Genomic DNA, 15205 nt, shown 5'->3' with positions numbered 1-15205 from the left:
CTTAGTTAAGTCATTTTACCAACTAATGTTAGGTGATTCTTTATTAATATGAAGGACTTACAAATGCGCATGCGCATAGCATACAAAGAACTTGGGGATTTGGGATAGGGATGGAGATCGCATGGAAATAAGTTTCTTCTTCATAAATAACTCGCCAGTCTTATTTCGCCAGTCATATTTCCAATATGAATTAAATCAAAGTCGCATCCAAATATGTTATCATTTATCACGTGTAAGCATGCACGTGATGTACATTATTTCGTCGTGTATGTTCAGTATGTTTAACCTTGCAATATGGCAGTTTGCATGGAAGCCCGAAAAATACATTATTCATTTAAACGTTTAAATCGTTATCATGCATTTTCCCGCCGTGTTAACTCTCTCGTGCATGATCGCAATCCGAATATAGCCTATACTAAACATGACCGTGGTCCCTAGATAATAATGCGAGAGTTACTAACGGGAAATGAAGAGTGATTCTCAGAATAGGCTTAAGTCACATTTCGTGGATAACCCAAACACGTCAGAGGGAGAAGAATTTTTGATTTCATGCTTTTAACCGGCCTCCTAACAGATTCTGGGAATAAATCCATGAAATAGAACAGTCGCTGTCAGTTTCTGATTTCGGAAAGAGAAACGTCACCGCGTGTTCACAACAAAAATAAGTAGCTGAAGATAGTACCGGTAAGTAATAATAGTAGTGTGACCTTCACCGTTTTGGGTCATTAAAGGTTTTACTTCCCCTGGGAAGCAATTAAACCGAGCTACGTTTAGTCCATTAATGTATTCCAAGCAAACCTGCAGACGTTCTTCTTCGTATAGAATATTCCCCGAGTAGGCAGTTACGGTACTGAAGTACAAATTCGAGGAATACCGAATAAAGGAAACATGACATTTTGCGAATAAAATGTTAAATATTTGTGAAATCAAAACTATGAGGGAGGGGCAGGTGGTGTAGTCCTCACAATACAGTAAATCATCTTTTTATAAACTCTCCTTAGGCCTATGTTGTAAATTAGGGCTATGTGATACCCAGTGACTTGCACTTACAAGATTCAAAGGTGGGATGTGGTAAGGGGGGGGGGGGGGGATTCTAAATATGCCCGGACTGATTTCGTTGAGGGTATGAACTTTTATGGACAGGCACCAGGCGCATCAAGAATATGAATGAGGTGGTGTGGCTTTGGGTTCGTTGGAACGCGACTCCCACATAGGGGACCCGGGTGCTACCCCAGAAGAAAAGTAAAGTTTAGATGTTAAAATGGTGCATTCTGATGCATATTTAGTCCTGCAGTAAATTACATGTCTAAACGCAAGGTCGTGTTACAACAAATATCCCTCGACTGAACTCGCCCCCCCCCTTTCCCCCTAGTAACGATGGAAGGTGGGTTTTGGAGCATCGCCCCAGCCCTTTGTTCTCGGCGCAACTGGTGGTAACTGACTCATTTCGCTGTATAAGCTTATAAAGTGTACATTATCATTGCATGGCACGATAAGGCAGCTATTCAATGCTTATATATACGGGAGAATGAATGAGAGAGATGAATGAGAGGAGGGGAAGAGGGGAAGAGGGGAAGAGAGAGGAGGGGAGGAGGGGAGGAGGGGAGGAGGGGAGGAGGGGAGGAGGGGAGGAGGGGAGGAGGGGAGGAGTGGAGGAGGGGAGGAGGGGAGGAGGGGAGGGGAGGAGGGGAAGGGAAGAGGGGAGGGAGAAGATGGAGAGGAAATGGCAAATGGGAGGAGTCATTACGTGTCGTTGGTTTCTCATTCAATACATTATAAGCTACCAATATAAGCTTAGGTTTGTACGGTTATCTGATTGGTAATGCCCGTCGGATACCCACCACCCAGTGACGGTCAGTTTACACACGTTAACCCCTTCAACCAGGTTATCATTACCACCCTCTCTGTCGGACTACACTCGCCGCCCCAAAACCATAGTCCTTTATGTATACTAATCCTGGAAAAGTTTCCCTACAGGAATTCGGAATATCTTGCGAAAAGATCTGGAAAGTGAGAGTTCACAATTTGACATGAACCAGAAAAGGTTTGAAGTCAAACAACGTATTGTGTGAAGTTTATTTAAACTCTTTACACCATTTCGGACTGCGTAAACTCTTATTTTATCCTTCTACATCGCAATTGAACTCTCCTCCCAAGAGGGTATGGCGGCTAATTGGCCAATTCTTACACACGCCGTAAACATCTAACTACCGTTTACATTGTACGCGTGCTATAAAACCTTTATACCGAAGGCGAAACTACTCGTTAAAATAAACCAATATTGCTCTGACGAGGTTTAACCACTTTTGAATTCGAAACGACGCAAGGATAGAGTTTACAGTTAGCCAATTTGTAATTTTTTTGGAAACTGCTAGCTTCACAATAAACGACGATTGATGTGTATGCCCTTGCGCCTGTATATACTCTCTTTGTGTCCTCTGTCCGATGGTAGAGTGGTTCCCCATGGCCCCATCTGTTTTGATCATTAACTCTTCAAAAGTTATACTTGGATAAATACGAGGAGGTATCTCTAGGGTTTCGATAGGGTGCGCCACGTGCCCTTCTTTGTTGTGAAAACCGACTCCTTGCTTCTCTGCCAGACACAAACACCGAGTCTCAGTAAACATGTCTTTCCCTCTTCTACACCGTAAGTGGCCTATGTTGTATCACGTCGGCTAGTGGGGGCACACGACAGTTTGTGTATGTTCTCGGCGAGGCGCGTGCCACTGTAATCTACACCGCTCAACAATGAAAACAATTCGCGCGCTCAAAAGTTGTTGGTTTATCATATTGAATTGTTCAATAGTAGTATGGCAGCACTTCAAAGGAATTTCTCTCACCTAGTTTAAGGACATCTCCAGAAATCATCATTCTTTTGAAGTTCTTTGTAGATGGGCGTCATTCATCGGTAGCTCAAGGAATACAACAGCTGCTTGTAAACTATACGGTGCTTCACAAAAGGCAATCAGACATATATATAAGAACCGCCAAGATGATGAAGATGTTGGAAGAGAGTGCTGATCATTACCACGGTCTTGTAATTATTATAATTATTTTTGCCAGCTGCACGAAAAAAAATAATAAAAAGGCAACACAGCCAAGAAATACTTTCTTGATCCAGTGTGGAGTTACGTGTTTTCCTCCTGAGAGAGATATTGTGCTCTGTAAGGAGTATATGCTGTAATGCCTTTAGCTGATGTAACAATATAATAATGTCCGCATCATGCGAATTTGGACACAGTACTTATATACATAAAGTCATCACGGTTAAAGGACCAGGGTCCAAATGTCATAGGAAAGGGATAGGGCCATGAGAATGAAGTCAAAAAGATATGTTTGATATAGTCAGGTCTCTGTTGAGTGACCCTTCATTAGTATAAGCAATGCTTCATGCTAAAAGAAAAAGCAACTAAAAAAACAAACTATACCTTTGTTATTAATTAACTTATGAGATGACAAAAATGTTTTCTCAGTCAAAAAAGATGTTAATTTATGCAAGTAATCTACTCTCCGTGACGTTTAATGTTTATATAATTTTTCTCCTGAACGGGCCACACCGTTTTGGGCAGTTTTTGCATATTTGCAAACTGAATAGTGATTTGAGGTAAAACGGAACTTTGGTGACACCTAATGACTAGTTAACTAGTTAACATTCCCGAATACGAAAATTGAGAGAAATAAAAATGGCAGGCCAATCTCTTATTCTGAGATTAACAAGTATATAGTGCTACGCTTGTAAAGTATTCGGGTTCACTGTGGTCAAATCCTGCACATAGCCTATATTAAAATGATAAAACCGAAACTAAATACATGATATTCTTATTCATAGGCTAAAACCAGTATTTTTCTGAGAAGTAATTAGATTTGTATTAAACGGAGAAGAAATTGCTGTTTAACTACGTTACACAGAATATGTCGATTGTAAAGAAGATTGTGAGGTCATCAGAATCACTTGGGAGGAGCAGCTGTATTTCTGAGAATTAAGAGGCCCAAAGCAAATGCTTTCGTCTTTAAGTGGTAGTTTTAAGATGAATTTACGGTCAGAGAAAGTTTAACTCTAAACTCTGTAGAAAAAGAATAAAATAGTTAAAATTTTAATCGAAAGTGATGGCAGTGTACGGGGAATAAACCAGTAGTCTATCAAAGGAGGTCATAGCAACGGGAAATTTCTGTTACTTAATTTCGATTGAAAATGAAAAAAAAATGTTTCTGTGATATCGGTGTAATTAACGTACACCCTTTACAACGTGTGTAATATTCAAATTTGCTAGAAAAAAGCACGTTTTGCCGTAATGTGGGAGGTGGGGATTGGGGTCGGGCAAGATGGTGTGGGGGGGTATGTGAAACAATTAGAAGTCAGCAGAATGTTATAGTAAAGGGGAGGGGTCGGAGACACTTTACACCGTGGAGAAGAAGCGTTCTTCACCTACATAACAGAGATAAAAGTAATATCTGATTGGAATAACTGGGTGCAAATGTACTGGGTAAATTGCCGTTGGGTAGAGGGTGGGTGGTGGAATGGCGTGCCTGTGGTGACGACAGGGGTGTACGATGACTACTCAATACAGACCGTCTTCAGCCAGCATAGGTATGATTGTCGCGTTCATCCGTATACTTCTTTCTATGTGGGACAATCACCATAAAGGGCTACGTGCGAAGTTAGTGTACCTTTGAGTATAGTGTAACGACGACAACGTTTCAGAGCCATATAGATTATATTGCACTGTATAACTTTATTTATCGCTGTTTGCGAAGCACCTAAGATAGATATTAATAGTGTAAAACTGTTATCAGTTTACTGCCCAACCAGCGCGTGCCTCTAGGTCAAAGAGCAGGAGACGGGTTAAATAAAGTATTGGCTAGTTACTGCTGACTCTTTACATGTTATTGGTGCACTTGACGTTGTAATTAGGAGCAATACTTGATAAAAATCCAGATAAGAGCAATTAGAGTCGCAAGAACCTGATTATTAATTTTGATAACACACTATATTGTAGCCTATACCTGGCGTATCTGCAAAGTCTCGTTCACGTGCTGTATAACATACCACACAAGTACATATCGTTATTAGAACGTTGACCATTGCGGCAGGGACGTGACAGCCGACCAACTTAAATCTTGCATAACCTTTGACTGTGAATATGAAACTGTGCATATTAATGAACGGATTTGGCGGTAATCTCTTTTGAGCGAGTCTATAGGCCTACATGACCATCGAAATGGTGTAAGGCCCAATGTACGTAAACGATGAGATTGCGTCCAGTGTAACGTCAGAATTCCATATGAACTTTATTAAACGGACCCACTAAATGCCAATATGCTAACAACTGAGTTTTAGTGACGTCATAAGTGACCAATAGGGCTATAATGCGCCTGTGATGTAGAGCATACCGAATAAAGACGCTCAAACTCATTTCTTACACAGCCCACAGTAAAGTAACAAGCTCGTCTGCAAAATGTTTTATTTCATTTGATCTTGGCCTATATAAAGTTCACACTATGCGTACACATATCTTAGGACATTCCTGCGCATATACCTAAGTGAAAGGAATAGGCTATATATCAAATTCCACAATCCATAAACACAAAATATCTGTCGATTTTATGTGTAGTTTAACTTTGATAATCCTCTTTGTTTCTGAAATACCAGAACTGCACCATATATAACACACGACAGACGTAAACAAACACGTGAACCATCTTTTCTTGTAGTTTATCGAAGCCGAGATTATCCCCTACTGAGACACGCGCCGTGTAACCTTTGACCTTTACAGGCAGCGCCCATATCGCTTACCGTTATCAATTTAGGTACAGCATCATCATGTACAACTATTTGATTTTTACACCTCTGACGTAGACAACTTGCTAACTTAAAACTTGTGAAGTTTGATATGTGAGTAATACCACGGCTTGTATTACGTCCCAAACATCTCGAGGATTAAGTTCGCAGTGTTGAAACTGCCTCGGGTAATTGGGGAGGATTATAAATTACTTCAAAACCTCTAACAAAGCATGTAAAGGGGGAATAGTTAATAGAAATAGAACCCACAATTTTGTCTGGAAATCTTTGTTCAAACTAACACCAGCTCGAAGAGTGCGATGATAGCGAGTGAGTAAACATAATCCCCAGGCTAGTCAAATAAGAAACGGCAGACTATTACAGTGTCTAGGAAAATTATTCATTGTGCAAAGGTAAAATAGTCTCGATACGCACCGATAGCTAACCTAATCAGCTAAACAACTTTAAGCCAGTTTAGTAAATAGTCAGTCGCGTGCCCTATCCACGCGCATGTCGTGTGGCTCCTAACAAAAGCCCAAACCAGGTTATATGCATATTCATCAATGAGTAACTCCTTCTTGCGTTCGGGGCTCTCAACAAATTCGGTACGGAGTATATGGACATTGTGATATAACAGGTAAATTTGATTACGGCAGTGTATAAAGAGTAATGACTCGAGTCAACATTTCTGCAAACCGAAGCGATTCAAATGACAAATTTTAGTTTTCTGGTAAAGCAAGAGGACTAGTATCAGACAACAACAAAAAAAGAAGAAAAAAATGGCAATGACTCAACATAAATGATGTGGCTATGTGACGTAGCTTTATAGACGTTCGTATGTCTTCAGTCTTTGTACGAAGGCACTCAAAATCGTATCAAAGTGATAAAACCATTCTCGTTAACAGTTTAAGCGATTCTCCCCCCCCCCCCCACACCCCCATCTCACTGAAGCATCTTTATCGCATGTTTTAATGATTTGGCAAATACGCGAAGGGTTTGTAACTCGCCTTCATGGGTTTGTACTCATACTCATATTCGCCTTCGTGGGTTTGTATTCGTATTAATACCTACATGGGTTTGTACTCATACTCGTATTCGCCTTCTTGGGTTTGACGTACTCATACTCGCCTTCTTGGGTTTGTACTCATACTCGCCTTCTTGGGTTTGTACTCGTACTCATACTCGCCTTCATGGGTTTGTACTCATACTCGCCTTCTTGGGTTTGTACTCGTACACGCCTTCATGGGTTTGTACTCATACTCGCCTTCATGGGTTTGTACTCGTACTCATACTCGCCTTCGTGGGTTTGTACTCGTAATCGCCTTTATGGGTTTGTACTCATACTCGCCTTCTTGGGTTTGTACTCATACTCGCCTTCTTGGGTTTGTACTCATACTCGCCTTCATGGGTTTGTACTCGTACTCATACTCGCCTTCTTGGGTTTGTACTCATACTCGCCTTTTTGGGTTTGTACTCGTAATCGCCTTCATGAGTTTGTACGTACTCATACATGTACTCGCTTTCGTGGGTTTGTATTCATACTCGTTCTCGCCTTCATATGTTTGTACCCGTACTCCGGTATTTTTGAGTTTATGATAAAGTTCAAAATTGAGTACTAATACTCAGGCTTAGGGTCTTGTGCTTGTACTCATATCAAGGAGAAATTTCTGTTCTCGTACTCATGGGTGTGTACTACTGATACTACAAGTCTAGTCAGTGTTAGTCAGTGAGTTAAGCTATGTGCATTCAACCATTGACATCTGGTGAACCTACCATTCCAAATCGTGGTAATAGAAACAAGGGAAAAGCTAATGAGATAATTAGAACCACAATCGATCAACATTAAATATACAGAAATATCGGGTATGTGGTAGGCCCATGCGTAAAGTGTATTGCCCTTTTTTAATTTCCAATTATTGATTACATATTTCAGTAAAGATGGTTACTGAGTTTGGATGGTGATGCGGGAAATGTTATTACAATAAAGACCTACATACAGTTACGAATATATCAAATTGATTACCATATATGGTATATGTACCAAAACCTTGTACACAACATCCATACATATATGAGAATGTCCTAGATACACGAAATAAACAATTTCCGGCCTTGATAGTTAAACTGACCGAATCAGCTAAAATATATGGCCTGCGAAAGAGAACATTGTTCTCAACAAAGAATTGATCAAATTGTATATGATTAATATCTTTTAATCTTCGTATTATAGATTAGTAATTTGAAAATAATAAAACTAGTCGAGATCTTCATTACATAGGCCTTACTCTCTTTCACGCAATGCTCGTGAAGATGTATAAATGAATCTAGCTTTATGGTCAACATTGCTTTCCAACTAGATAGCAATCGTCGGTTTTGGAGCATTTGATTACGTAATAATACTGACGCTAAGCCATCGACCATCTGCCCCGTTTCCAAGACTATGTAGATATAGTGCGGGGGACTTAATTAACAAATATGAATCGAAATCTTGTAATTAAGTCACGAGGCACGCCGTGTCATCTACTCTTAGGTTTTGTTTATCTATTTGCTCTCTACTTGTTTTTCAGCAGAAACCTCATTTAAGTCGAAAAGCAAATATAGTTGTAACAACCATTATGAATGACCAAAACGGCTGAATCTCAAGAATACACTCACCGCAGAGAATACAATTTAAGTTGTATGCTGTGAATAGTGTACATTTTGGGAGCATTATAGTTACAATGCTTGCGGTAGCATCCATATATGCACAAGCCATAGTGTAAAGAAAAGAGACGCTGTAGGCAATGATGTGAACCCTAAATCTCAAAACAAAAGTCAACCCAGAATAAAGTATACAGAGTATAGGAATCTAGTAAAGAGTGGGCGGTATGCGGTGGGCGATCCAAAGTGGGTGGGGTTGGGTTGGGTATAGGGTGAGGTGTACCGGTATTTATATTAAAACCGCAACCTCTACATCAATTTCAGTTTAGTCTAGTATAAATTTCAAACAAGCCATAAATTTATTAATGTATAGCATATAGCTCTTTTTAAATGGCCATTGTCGTGACGTCAGAATATATGATTTTGTTTCTTCCTTTCAGCTATATAGAAATGAAATCGAAACATGCCGTATATCAATTCTCGTTCTCTTTGTCAATCCTCTTCCGGTGTGAAATTTTTACGTCATTTCACGCTATATACATGTCGCTATATCATCACGGTTGAGAAGGAAAGATGCCATTGATATAGTTGTGTAACTTTGTAATGGAAAAATACCTTCTCTTCAGTGGAACTGTTAAAACTTCAAGTGCTGAAACCCGGAAAATACTTTATCACGAATTCAGCCTGAGTAATAAACACTTGAGGACGGCATGTTTCGATTTCATTTCTATTAAGGTTAAAGGAAGAAACAACATCATAATGGCTGTTATGACGTCATGACAATGGCCATATAAAAACTCTATGCTACATTAATTCTAGTTTCGCTGACGTGTGTCCGATATCGAATGATAGGCATATAGGAATATATGCATAGTATTATACTTTATCCTAGAAACTGAAGGTGCATGGTTAATGTTTCAATTTATTGGACTCATAGCACGAAGAGTATACTGAGCAATCGGTCCTATGTATAGCTATATTCCCGGTATATATCAGGCTAACTTGGGACCGATAAAAGTGATGTATTACTTCCGACGTAACCAAAGTAACATACAAAACATACATGATCGCAACATACCGTATATGGAGCTCTCCCAACATGAATGCATGAAGTTGAATTTTCGGTCCAAGGGGAATAAATGAGTATAGGCCTATATTTTGTCACTCAACTCACATAAGGGAATTCCCCATATCCAGTAGAATACCATGCATGTGCCGGGATCCAAGCGGGTATAATAACCACATGGGGCGATTTAAATTTAACTTAGTTTAACGTACATATTACCAAATATTGTTTTTTTTTGGGGGTATAGCACTTCAACTATAAGGCAATCTTGTATCTCCGTCAATTCAAAAACATTTATACTGTGGGCACCAGTCATCTTTGCCAAAATATGATTTGAAACTTAAGTTATAGTCTGTTGGAAGCGAGTGTACCTGGGTTGCGCTATAGATCGTTATTATGAAATTGATGACTGGTATACCAAAATGACAGAATGTGATATCGAGTACATACCAGTAGCCTATACTTCAAGTGTTCTTTACAAACATTTATGCAATTAATTAAATAGATAAAATTATCTTCAAGTTTGTCAATCTCCTATCTGACATATTTTATGAGTTTTGCGGTTCAGTTTAAAGGAACGAGGTTAATTCAATTAAGCTGTGTTCAACCTGTCCAAGGTGCGACTTCATGTGGTTAAGTCTTCTTGATATACATATTTTCACGTTGCAAAGTGTGAACATTCGACATGATAACCCTATTTTAAGTTAAGGGACAGATGTAGAAATAATTCGGTGTAGTGTATACACGATGGCATATAAGGTGATTGGTAAACACATTATAACTGTTATTAAGTACATCCTCAGCTCTATATAACCAATCTTAGAAATCTACGAGTGTGTATTTCTACGAGACACCGAGCTGTATAACTACCGTATCACTGTATAATATACATTATCCTACGTTACGTGGGTATAACGAATGTACACCAGTTGACCACCCCATTCTATATATAAGTCCCGTCTAATTTGATCATATACACTGTGTGGTTATACCAAATACATCCTATACTTTCAGAGTGAACTTTTGGACGCCAAGTTGGCCTATTAAGGATTAAAGTATAACTTACCATTGAACAGGAATTGGTGGTTAAGAGTTTAGCTGTTGCAATATTGTGATACTATCAGTATATATATGCCAGTATTGTAATCTGTTATGACAATGTGTCATGCATAGTATAGATAACAATGTTTTCAAGGAATATAGGATCAAATTTAACGTAGTCTGAATTTTATATTCGCTCCCCGTGATAAACAGTTAGTGGTAAACCACAAGTCCCGAACATAAATATGTATGAGAGCCTGCTCCTTCTAAATAACAAGTAACGTGAGTACTATCGGTTTGTGCTGTGACGAAAACATGATAAGGCCCAAAAACAAATTTTCAGCTTAAAGCAGATCTATGCATTAGGGTGGCACGATTTTATCAAACGTATCTCGAACATTACTGAACATGACTGAATCTATGAGACCATTTCTGAGACCTTATCATCCCTATATGTTAATCCCTACATAATCCTCCTATACAGATGCCATGAGGTACCTTATATATGTAATACGAAATCCTCCCTTACATATTTTATACCACAGCTTCACCACTTCTATGACCATCTTACCTATATATAAGACCCTGCATAACATATCCTCCGTATTATGTCACGAGGTACTGTCTATTTGTAATGCCTGAATATACGTATACGCTCTCTCTTCTATATGTTCGATGAATTGTTGCAGACTATGTCCACCTGATTTTTGTCATACATCACGAAACGACTGGTCATTATCCTATACATTTGACGGACCCTAAATACTCATTGCTCACAACATTTTCTGTATACCTTACAGACCCATGGCTTATTTTGGTCTCACGTATACATTTCTTTATTTCCATCTGAATTAGTGAGTCTGCTGCGTAAGAAAGCCATTAATTGCACCTGTATACCGTATATACCTTCACAGCTTTACCGTTCCTGACGTATTTCTATGGTTGTTACGGACTGTAAAATGATGTTAGCAGAACAGACGTTAACGATGATAAATAGTCTCAAATATAAGCGAGAATAATTTACGATACTTTTAGTTAGGAATCGAGGACAACATTATGACAAGATCAAGATAAATGAGATGAAGGCTGAGTAAGTATGGGCACTTTATAACCGTTCGAGTGTTCCCAGTTGTAAATCTTGAAGCTCGATACACGGCTTGAGTGGTACTTAATAACAACGACACAACAATTTCACAGAGAAATAAATTAAAATTCATACGGACATGTGCTGTTGATTAGTATTATTCTATGTCTGTTTCTTATTCTTTCTTACATTTTCGGGCATCTGCTTTTCTGCCTGTTTCATCATCTCTATAGCATAATCTAGAACAAGAAGCAGGTAGTTTTACAGACGATGGATTAATGGAATGTTCCTCCGTTGCTAAGGAAGAAATATAAATTAAGGGGAAAACAACTCGGTCCCTGGATATAATTAATCATTTTTGATTATGTTTTTGTCTTAGGAAGTTTCTGTTACATCTCAAGGATGATCATCAAGGGTAGTGCAATATGTCTTAAAGTATCGGTCTGAATTTGGCTGCTAACTTCCAACTTGGCTGCTAACTGCTAACTTCCAATTTCATTTAACAGAGTTTGTTCAAAGTATCTCTTTCGAGATCCGACTTAAGGAATAACAAATGATTTTCGAGTTGGCTAGCTAGCATCAAGATTGATCTCTAGAGTAAGGCAAAATAGCCTATGTCACCAAAGCAGAACTAGCATTGTTTAATAGTATAATACATGTGACAGATGCCTCGAGTGGAATTACGACCTTCCGTCTCATCAAGGCAATTCTACCGAATTTCGCTCTAATGGAAAGAAAGCGCTAACTCGTTTTATAGTTGAAACGGACATAAATTCACTCTTTGATAGACACTGATTTCACTCCTTTAAACAGAGTGGGCACCATCTAAGATTTAATTATCATTCTGCGGAATAAAGAGTGTAAGGCACTCGGTTTATCAAAGATAGATCGATATATGATATGAAAACAATATATTTGATTGAATAACATATGAAAGTGAGGACATGACGTCACAGACTAAAGGTTTATAGTGTACAGATTTAAAGCAGTTGTCTCCTTATATGCGGCGTCCCCATAGACTGTGTATGAATAAATTAGGCATATTACGTAATAATTTATCTCAGAATGAGACGGACAAGGAGGCTCCAATCATGATTCGGATTCAAACAAATAATCATGGAATTCAAGATCGTGATACTGGCAACAACAAGAAAAGTGGGGGGGGGGGTACTTTAAAAACAGTTTACCACTCGACTTTCATTTGTTTTACCCATATGTATGTATATATATAGGCAGACTTGTACTGCCGAGTTCATATCGTATTAGTCATAATCTACCTTATATAGTTACCTGTAGGCTCGTATAGGTAATTTGTAGATTTGTACTCGTAAATTGGTACACGGAACATTTTCAGTAGTAGTATAAAGAAGCTAGTACAAACTTACGTACTCGTGCATGTATTTAGTCCTATATATATATATCAAGGGGTAATTATGCTACTTGCATACCCGTGTAATGTGCTGTCAGTCGGTACTCGCACTTTAATTCTGCCAACAGGAATACTCATATATACGAATTGACTTCCGACGATGAACATAATAGCTCAATCATGTTATAGACATTGCTTTCACACTTTGCAGGCATATGTTAGACAATAACGAGACTATACGGAAGTCATTCGCTGCCGCGAAAGTAATGGGCAGGTTTCATTTACCTACTTCGCCATGTTGCTGAATAGCGTTATGTTAAACATAACATGCGCGGATTCAGGGAGATATGCGTGCACCCTTTCCCCTCCACTTAAAAACCTCTCACAAAATATCAAAAGTAGTTAATGGGGACAATTTGTCCTTTTCCTAGGGAGGGTGACTCACAGACCTCTACCTGGGGGTGGGGGGGGGGGTCGGCTTCAACGATTCACGACCACACCCCTCGCAGTATAAAGTCCTAGATTCACCCCTACATAACTGTACTTAAGACCTATGGTTGGTAAGTTCTTTTGTGCGCATGCATTAAGTAGGCCTATAGCATATGTAGATACGTGCATTTAGTGGCCAAAGCACCGCGTGCAGCATACCTGTTAGTGTAGGGGTCGGAACGCGAGAAGAGAAACTGTGTCTCGCGGTTTTTAGTGAGAGGGTAGCACACTGGTGTTACAACATACATATAGCTTCAATGAAGGGGATGGGGACACAGTGGCTCAAACAGCATGTTCGCTACCAGTGCTGTACCATTTTTTCGGGGGACAGCTCGATTCTGTTCTCGGTCTGTTCGTTCATTGGTGAACAGGGATCCACTTGAAGGAAATTTCTAGTCACGTAGCTACACCTATACATACATATGTTAGCGCTTCGAGCTACAGAAATGGGAGAATACTACCAAAGAGCATTGTAAACCACTAATCCAAAAAGTCTTAAATTTATTTCCGATTAAATAGCTTTACATGTTTCGGCCACAAGCCCTAAATCTAACAAACATTTTGTAACACTTTACAAGACACACGAATTTGGTGCCAGCAAGAAAACAAAGGGGGGGGGGGGGTTATAATCTGTAATATGAGCTCTGGTAACACTTGGAGTATTAATAATCGTACTGATGGCACACTATATAGAGACAAAAGAAAGTTGTCTTCGCCTTTCTTTGATTCAACGGTGACTAAAGGCCTTGTTCTGACTATATATTGGAACACTGGATTTGTAAAGGATTAATTGATGTGTAATACCATGCAATAACGTATATACTGAATAGTATTAATAATTAAAAGTTCAAAATTGAAAACTTTATGAAGTGATTCTATACGATTTTCGTTTTGGAAAAAAAAATGTCATTGTTTGAAACAGAAGCCAATTGATTCAGTGCGCGTGCATGCATAAAGTCAATAAGTGATAATAGACCACTAGCGGTCACCAACATTGAAAAGAACTGAACAATTGTTCTTTTAAACCCTCCAATCTTGTTACTAACCGAATCAAACAACAATGCAGATATATTTCATCAATGAAACAATAACTACGTGGGAGAAAAGTTCAGTACAATTGCATGAAACTATAAACGATAGACACAAAACAGGCGAGTTCGGTCACAATAGGATATTGATCTATCATAAATGGGCTGTCTCTATTGATAGAGTTATCTTTATTGTTATCTTTTGTTCTGTACGCCTGATCTTAAAATGTGGGGGCGCGTGGGGATAGATCATGTGGGTGTGACCCGCGGCTGACTGTGAGAGACATTGCCAGTGCTAACTATACCTGATAAATCAGAACCATAATTAACAAGTTAGTTTCATTACATATCATTAGTTATTAAACAAGATATATTCTTTATAAAGAAAGCGTTACTCAGCAATAGATTCCACCTATACCTCTGGAAGATGAATATCAATTATTCATATAAGTGATAAGCCATTGTCTTGGTATTAATTAAATAGTCAAATGAATAAGGATCTTAACCATAGCTTAGCACCTATCAAAAGCAGGGCTACTAAGTGCTACGGTGGCTGAGAGGTATACCAATGATGTTAATGGTGCTGGTGTTTGAGAGTGTTACTAATGGTGTTAATTGTGCTGGTGTTTGAGAGTGTTAATAATGGTGTTAATTGTGCTGGTGTTTGAGAGTGTTAATAATGGTGTTAATTGTGCTGGTGTTTGAGAGT

This window comes from Apostichopus japonicus, chromosome 8 (genome assembly GCF_037975245.1).
Source record: "Apostichopus japonicus isolate 1M-3 chromosome 8, ASM3797524v1, whole genome shotgun sequence".
Classification (NCBI taxonomy): domain Eukaryota; kingdom Metazoa; phylum Echinodermata; class Holothuroidea; order Aspidochirotida; family Stichopodidae; genus Apostichopus; species Apostichopus japonicus.
The sequence above is the reverse complement of the archived record's forward strand: the minus strand, read 5'-3'. Positions refer to the sequence as shown.